The sequence below is a fragment of the Montipora capricornis genome, chromosome 4 (assembly GCF_036669925.1).
Source record: "Montipora capricornis isolate CH-2021 chromosome 4, ASM3666992v2, whole genome shotgun sequence".
Lineage (NCBI taxonomy): Eukaryota > Metazoa > Cnidaria > Anthozoa > Scleractinia > Acroporidae > Montipora > Montipora capricornis.
In genome coordinates, this window is record NC_090886.1 from 45,023,885 (window position 1) to 45,033,005 (window position 9,121).

Here is a 9,121-nt window from a genome sequence, read left to right on the forward strand (position 1 = left end):
TTACTTCCTTTTGAAGAGAAAACAGTTTTCGTTTTCCAGCAGACCACGTTCTCTATCACCATCACATGAACAACAACATTGAGATTGGTCATTTGTCCAAGTTTGATGCTTTCAGGTCGAACAGAGACGAAGTAACGGACTTAAAACATAGTTAAAAATCCATACAAGCGTCTCTAATTTTGAGGCTGCGTTTGGATAGAAGTAGATTTTTCACGATTTCTGTAATATTCATAAAAATAGGCAAACAAAGTGATTTTCTCTTCAACTATTTCCAAATAGTAGGTCCATGACAGGATTTTCCAGTTGTCCCAAATCTGATAATTTTTTAAAATAGCTATGGAAAAAGATAAATGATTCAAGTACAACCATAGGCAGCCCAAGCTCGCGTCACTACAGACAGCCGTTGAGAATTTAAACGCGTTATAAGACTTTGTATGGGAAATAAAATACCGTCGATTATGAAGCCTAAAAAATGCTCAATTTAACGTTCATTCAATAAAATGAATAAAAATTACTCACCTTTGGTGTATTCTTGTGCCTTTTGGAGCTTATTTTACCGTTTCGGAAAGTCCGTGTTTTCAATGTTCTAAGACGAAGATTCGTCATTTTTATTCATTTTATTGAATGAACGTTAAATTGAGCATTTTTTATGCTTCATAATCGACGGTATTTGATTTCCCATACAAAGTCTTATAACGCGTTTAAATTCTGAAAGGCTGTCTGTAGTGACGCGAGCTTGGGCTGCCTATGGTACAACTAGAGCACGCTTGATGACGCGTACAACCGTCTAATTAAGACTCCGTTTATATGGAGGAAAGCTGTCCCTGGTAGAAGGGTCCCCGCTTACCCGAGCTACCCTGGGCGGGCCAACTTTTCCTACATTTTGTCCTAAAACGTGGCGAACCGTTTATATGAGAAACACAAAATTGGCTCGGCTAAAAGGGTAACCCGTCTGGCAGGGTCACCCCGGGTTTCGAAGATAGGGTCACCCTCCTAGCCGGGACAACTTTTCCTAATGTAAACACTTTGGCTCGGTCAGCCGGGACAACTCCACGGAGATTGAAGTCCGCGTTCTATCTTTAAAACGGACATTGTGGCTTAAATTGCTGTCAATGAAGTTAAATCTAAGTAAACAGTGACCGGTGTGAGTGATTTAAAAAAAAGAAATTTAGAGGAAAGAGAGATATTGAAGTTATGAATTATTAAGCAGGACCAATGAGTAATTTAGTAGGGTTAAATTTGACTCGGTCAACCGGGACAACTTTGCTCATGTAAACGACGGTCGGCAGAAGTTGGCCCGCCAAGGCGGCTGACCCATCTACGCGGGACAACTTTCTTCATATAAACGGGGACTTCAGACAATTAAAGAAACAGAAAACAAGTTTGGGGGTGCACTTTAATCAATGGCCTAAATTTCAATTTGATGATAAAAAAATAAAAAATGCACACAACAGCAACCGAGAGATAGCACTTTATTGGTTACTGAACCTCCACTCTTACTAGAGAATAAGTTTAAACCGAAGGAAATTATGTTTACAAACAAATTTGTTCAAAATTTTTCTTTTTAAAACCGTCTTTATATCAAGAAAATCGCTTATTTTCACAGAATAATAAAGTCTTCAATAATTGTGACGTGTTATGGTTACCCTATTGTTCTGACACAAAAACAATAGATCAACCGTAACACGTCACAATTATTCAAGATGGCGGCGCCCGCAAACAAAAACAGGCGATTCTAAAACTTATTTATTTCGGATACTAACACTTTCTTTGAAAATATTTTAGACTGACTTGACTGTAATGCTTATTTCTTGTGATTTAAAGTTAATTTTTTGTTGAAGTGGAGGTTCCTTTTAATCAAAATCAGAAATATAAAAAATTAAAAATTATGTGTTAGATAATCTCTTTAAAAGATCACTAAATATAATAAAACAAACATGAATTTAAAAATACAGTAATTAAACGCTCAGTCTTAATTTTCGGTAGGATTTTTGAAAAATGTCCTATTTTAACAGGATTAAAAGGCTGAAATCAGGGCTGTTGATAACCAATCAGACAGTAATAGTTACGATTATGTTAGTAAGAGCTGTATTTTTTCGGCTATCCCTGTTGTACGATTTCCAACATGAAGAAGATTGAATTGTTTCTTTTTGATCTCCAGGATAAAATTCGACAATTTTCAGAAATTTGTTCTAGCAGGAAACGAAAGACCGTTTCTTCTCATTTTTGTCATATTCACGAGTTACGCGGAAAAACTGAGCTTTGACTGACAATACCTTGACGATCAATGTCACTTAACAAAAACGATTATGGCGCTTGTAGGAATTTGCAGGAATCCACGCACTCGTAGGAATTTTCTCGAATCCACGCGGGGCTACAGGAATCCTACAGTAATAAGACAATTATATAAGTAATGTAGCTTTATTTTTGTTGAATGATTATTTACAGGTTGCTTTTTCCAGTTTATTAGCCAAAGCTACTATTAATTAAGCCCGCGCTAACTATTGACAACAGCAGAAGGACAAGTATCAGACCCTTCACAAATATTCAGGCCAACAAATTGACCGACTCTCAACTGAGTGACTTCATAGCTCAGAGGTCGTGGGTGTCATGATAAAGAGAGAATTACTTAAATTGTCTAGTTAGTTCGATCATTTCTCCAAGTCACCTCTAAACCGCACTTCACAAACATTTGTCAACCAAAGACAAACTTTCCTCGCTTTCCGCCATTGTTCGGAAAACTGCCTTGGTAACCACGTGTTTATCCTTGCAGGAAAAATATGACATCATTGCAGGAATCCGTAGGAATTTGTAGGAATCTACTACCATATACGGTGAACGGAAAAATTCAATAATTTTGTTACTCTTTTCGCGGTACGTCCTTATTGGCACTGAACAATAATTATTATTATTATTATTATCTAGTCTTCTAGGGCTTGAGCATTAATTGGGGACACTGTAAACTGAAATCAACAAATTTACGCAAATCAAATGTTGGTTTTTGAGGAGAGGGAAAAGCTGGAGTACCCGGAGAAAAGCCTCTCTGCGTGGAGAAGAGAACCAACAAACTCAATTCACACATGACGCCGAGTCTGGGAATCGAACCCAGGCCACATTGGCGGGAGGCGAGTGCTCTCACCACTGCGCTATTCCCGCACCCTACAAGTTTTACAACAAGTCAGAAAGAACGACTTTCGTTACATCACACTCACTTGTCGCGATGATTGCAATTTACAAGCGCACATTGCCTCAAATTCTGGTTGGTTTGTTGCACTGTTTGCGTCTGTTGTTAATTGCCTTGATTTGGGTTTTTACTACGATACTCAATTGAAAATCGCTTTGTCGAATTTTGTTCGTTGTCCACTTCAAGTCAGTTGGGTTGCAAGGTAATGCTGAAATAGAGTGTTTTCGGTCATGTGACCAGCAGCCATATTTGCATACTAACACAAAAGGAAGAACTTTCATAAAAATAGAGTTCAATTCCCAAAAGAATACTTCGCTGCTCCAACATGGCCGCTGTTTCTTTGTTTCACTTCTCCAACATGAAAAACCTTAAATAACAAAGACCACAACCAGATTTTCTGAGCCCGCGAGACTGAGCACCCCCTGGCAAACCATTGTTTTAACGAAAACCGCTGGTCAGCAACTGGTTCTGGTCATTGCTGTCTAAGGTCTTCCCTCCAACATGGCCGCCGTGACGTCATGTGAAAATACTCTATATGCTGTATATGTCGTCATCATGGTACTACTTAATGGTATCCAGTAGCTAGCTGGGAAAACAATAATGAACCAAGGCGGGATCTGAACGACTTGGTCATTTTCCCACCTGCAGTAAAGGTTTTAAAGAATTTTGAGTGTTGAAAAGATAGACTTTGATAGGAATGCCCTTCAGAGATTATGAATAACACAAACGAAATTTTCAATGGGTTAATTGATCATCGTTTTGGTGTGTAGACATTTTTTGACTTCCATAATTCTGTACTTTAATGTTTTAAATTCGCGTTTAATAATGTCGTCGTTCTTATGTCACTTGTAGACAACCGTCAAAAGAAGCCTTGGTGATTGGACGAAAGCTCTTGGAAGAGCTACTCGACCAGAATGGTAGCCATGAAATGTGTTTTCTTCCTTGGTTTGATGCTCCTCGGAGTACGTGCCAAAGAAAAAGATAAGAAATGGGCAAAGAAATTATATGAGGTTCTTATGGCAAGAAATTCTTACCTTGGGAAGCTCGAAGATATCAAGAAAGAAATAACAACGAAAAACGTAGAGGATCTGATTGCAGTAATGACGACTGTTCCAGCTAACCTTAAAGGAATCGATAACCTTGATGTATCTACAGTGGAAACAGACAGGAAAACGCTTAGGGAACTTTTTAAAGAACCAGAAGAACCCATTGTCACGAAGTTCTTCGATAGCAAGAAACTGAAGACAAATTACGTAACACGCGGGCTTGGCTTCATCTTGAGGACTTTAAGAGCCTCTTACGATTATCGCTGCATCAAAGTATTGTTATCTCCTCCTCAGAAAAAGCCGACCAATCTCACGATACCCATAGATACCTTGTGCTCTCGAATAAAAGAGGATCTGGCCAAGCAAGATAAATTCACCTTCTCCACAAACAAAATTTACAACAACATAAAACAGTGCACTGGAGCCGAGACACCTTATCCTTATGGAGACAAAGAGGGCACAAATGCAAAGGATGCTTGTACAGAAAAAGACCAGTGTGACGTGGGAAAAGCGATTCCAATGATGGGGGCCTTGCTTTGGTACAAGATCAGTGATTTTATAGCGCAGAGCTTTTGCAGTAATTCCCTTGCCCAACCAGAAAAGGCCGTTTTGCAAACAAATTTGGAGGAAATAGAGAACATGGCAAACTTGATTATGGCATATGCCAGCACGTTTTACTGGAAAGACTTTTTTGAAAAGGCAGTCAGTGTAAATGCCTTCTCCAACTTAGAAAGCGCCATGTCCTTAGTACAAGAGCGGGAGAACTCGCTTGGTTTTGTTTCCTTGGCCTGCGATGAGATCCAAGCGGAAGATATGTGCGACGTTGGAGGCATTCATACAATATATCAATCTTTAAAGAATGTTGAAAACGATCGCCTAATTCCTACGGGAACGCGTAATTTGCGACTCTATTCCAAAACTAACCAAGCAAAGATGATTGAACTTAAATCGGATGCCTTGAATCACATCGAACTTTTGGGTCACATTCGTAAGTCAGGGGGTGGTAGGAGGGATGCTCTTATGTGAAAAACTGGAAGGAACCCTCGCTGAATTTGGCACCCTCCGAGAAAACATATTTGATTTTCAGTTTGAACTAGTTGACGCCCTAGCTCGTGTTATGCGTGGCCAGGTCGCCTTGAAGTTATCGCAGTCTATAACGGTGAAGAATGATCTCCTAGATGCAAGTAAACTTATGTTAGGATTCTTAATGACTCAATATCGGCTTCAGTCGCAGGCGTTGTTGTATTGTGATAAATTGCGATATCTGAATCAAGGCAAAATAATAGATGCCTGTCAATCGACTGGATTTTTCAGCGAAGATACCTTAGACAACCTAATCGCCTATGATCCCGACGTTACATACGATTTAGAAGAACGATTTGTGTACATACCGACGCGTCCTCAATTCTCTGGTGATCAAGGCTTTATTAATCTGCCAGCTTTATCAAAAGGACAACCTGTTACTTTTCGGCTTCCGGCAGACAGAGCATGGTTGCGAAAGTACAACTGGTTAACGAAGGATGAATTTTTGGCACCATTTGTGGAAAGCTTCAAAGTGTACCTTCCATTGAAGGAATATAAAACAGGAGGTGAGAGAGAATATTCAAAAACCCGAATCCAGTTAACATCCGTGGCCAGCAGCGCTTTTTCCGCAAAATCCGATGTCGTGTACAACCTGCCCCTTGAAGATAGTACATACAATACCATATACAGACTGGGTTTTGACAGATGTCCAGAAGGAAAAGACATCGCCAACCCTTATAGTCTGTGCAACAATCTACCAAGAATGTACGACACCAGCACAAGGGTGCCTCCACTCACGAAGAGTATCATGCCCACAATCCTTTGGACATGGAAACTAAGCTATTCAATGGAGGCGGGAGATGCTGATGTAACCTGGAATGCCCCGAATCCTGCCACAAATCTACTTTGCATTGCAAAGGTGAAGCTTAGGTTCCTTCATAGCAAAAGAAGGCGGATATTGGGGTATCAAAGAGATGAAGCGCCTTCTAGATGTTGCACTGGAAACACTTACAGAAAATGGGAAGATAGAGCTTGTGTTGCGTGCCCTTCAAAGCCTCCCACCGATTCTGTTTCGATGTTGAGAGGGTATTACTGCGAAAAAGGAGACGAACCGGTAGCCGGGGAGCCACCTGAGAGTCCACCAAATGCTTAACCCCCCTAATGCATGTAAAATGTAGGCACGTCAATGAACTTCGGTATAACAAAATACAACGAATGAACGAAAGAACGATCAAACGAATGAACCAACGAACTTGATCATGATCCATACTTTTGGCCATATGCTATTATAATAAAGTGATCTTATTTTGTTCAATCCATAAACAACAACATTATAAAGTACGCAATTCTTTTCTCCTGGTAACGAATGACTTAAGGAAATTTGTTTTTAGCAGATACGGCATGCGGACAGTGAACCAAGGTATATATAAATAAATAAATAAATAAATGAATGCCTGTCAAGCATAAACTTGTTATTTCTCAGTAAATGAATTATTCTTGTCACTACTCACTCACTACTCACCTACCCATGACTATTAAAGTGGATGCAGCCTTCATTAACGCAATAAGCGCTGTGTAATTTCGCTTTTCATTGATCCATTTCCACTTCTCCTTTTCTTTCCATCTTTCTCCATTTATCTTGTTCCCTTTTGTTCTTGGGTGTTTGGTTTTTCCTTTTCTCATTTATCGTTGTTTTTTTTTTTAATGGTTGTTGCTTTTTTCGTTTTAGGTGACTCCTGGCTTCGCTATTCACTTTTACATTCTTCAACTGCTTTTCTTTTGCGAGACCTAAGACCACGGATACTTATAGACCCGGGTTTTTCTTTCTCTTTTTTCTGGAAAAAAAAAAGCACAAGCACACTAACAAACAAGTGAAAGAATGATATCTTTTATGAATAGAGGATTATCGATCTTAATTCTTGGAATACTCATCACAAAGGTGTTTGCAATCACTATAAACAGATTCGGTAATCACATTCCTCCGCGTCGTTAAATTCACTGTAAACAAAAAGTAATGAATTTGCATAGAAACTTCAATGAGTTTCATAGAGGCCGCATTTACATTTACAGGGCGCGATTATCGAGTTGATCTGGTTGCACCTAATTATTAAGTATACTACGTTGTTAAATCATCTTTTTGTGCTACATTATCTCAATGTTTTAGTATATACTAAAACAACTATTCACCTCAGTGTCAGTGGCTAGTGGTGGATATTTAACTCGCCGCCTCGCTGCTCGGTAAATATGCACCACTAGCCACCTCCACTTCGGTGAATAGTTGCTAATTATTATAAAAAATGAACTACGGATATTGGATTTCCAGCATTTTTTAGTTCATTGGGTTGCCGGACACAGGCTATCAGTTCAGTATACAAGGAAGGGTTACGTTTTTGCAAACGTTGGCCGTGTAGCACTTATATTTCAACAGACTTAACTGATTAGAGTGTAATGTGAAGTGCTAGTTTTCTACCCCATATGAACCATGTGAGCGTTAGCTCTACTAATGGAAATGAACCCACACAAGAACAAAGAAAAACTCTGACCCTGGTCATTCCCACCCTGGTCAGAGTTTTTCTCTGTTCTTGTGTGGGCCCATTTCCATTAGTAGGGCTAACGCTCACATGTTTCATATGGGGTAGAAAACTAGGACTTCACATTACACTATAATCAGTTACATCAGTTCATATACCTGCTGTACCAAATATGGTCAAGGAACGCTCAGCAATAAAGCGAGCTGAAAACATTTTTGCAGCTCTGAGAAAAAATGGACGACAAAAGCTTAATAAAATCAACATGGAAGAATTGTTGATCCTGGAGTTTTTAATAAAACAATTCAGTATTCTACTCGGGCTTGCTTGCTATCATGATCACTTTATTATTATTTTTTCTTTATATCCAGCGCGCCTCGTAGAATAATTGTTAATTATTCAGGTTGGGCATCAATTGCAACAATGTTGCAACGTTTGATCAATTTGTGTTGTCCGTTGCGTTTTGCTTCGCTAGTTGGCTTTTCGGGGAAAGATTTCATGAGAAAAATATGAAATACATCGGCAATCCTTGGAATGTAAATTTCGCCAGTTCAACATCTTTGCATCGTCTACACCAATAACAAATGCCCTGATCCGATCACGTATTGCTGGATCAAAAGTAAAGCAGCATCTATATCAAACTGCCTTTGCAGCCGACAGTGAGCAGAGCAGCGATGAAGCGTTCCTCGCCAGAGATGCATGTTCTTTTTCCTTGTGGGTGAGTTCAGGAGCTCATATGTTACTATCAGGAGTTACGTTGGCTATAATGTTGAGCGATTCTGCGAGGATTTGGCATTTGCACCCTTCCACATGATATCCATATTTGATGATTTTGATGATCAAGTGGACACATTTAATACCTTGTTCACAGATATCTTGGATGTTCATGCCCCAATAAAGAGAGTTAAGATCAAGGCCAGACCAAATCCATTTGTTACGACTGAAATTCGCCAATTAATGAAGACCCGAGATCAATGGCACAAAAGTGCTATCAAGTCAAATGACCGCCTTCACTGGAATGCATATCGATTTTTTAGACAGGAAGTCAAGCGTGAGTTCAGATTTGCAGAAAAAGCTCTTGTAAGATCCGAACTACTGAAGTGTAGTGGAAATACCAACGCGATATGGAAGATCATAAATAACTGCCTGCCAAGGAAAAAACATCCTCGTCCTAATGTACCTGATAACCCGGTTGCTTTGGCAAATAAATTTAACGAATATTTCACGTCTGTGGGATGTGTCACTGCCCAGAAGGCTAGTGACCTTGCTACTGAACATAACTTTGATATTAATCCTATAACTACAGTGCCAACACCAGATGAATGTCCTGAAATATTTCA

The 9,121-nt window shown here is 39.4% G+C and overlaps 1 pseudogene; it reads left to right on the forward strand.

The window, feature by feature from the left end:
- Nucleotides 1-3,854: 3,854 nt before the first annotated feature.
- Nucleotides 3,855-6,503, forward strand: LOC138044785 (uncharacterized; annotated as a pseudogene).
- The last annotated feature ends 2,618 nt before the right edge of the window (nt 6,504-9,121 follow it).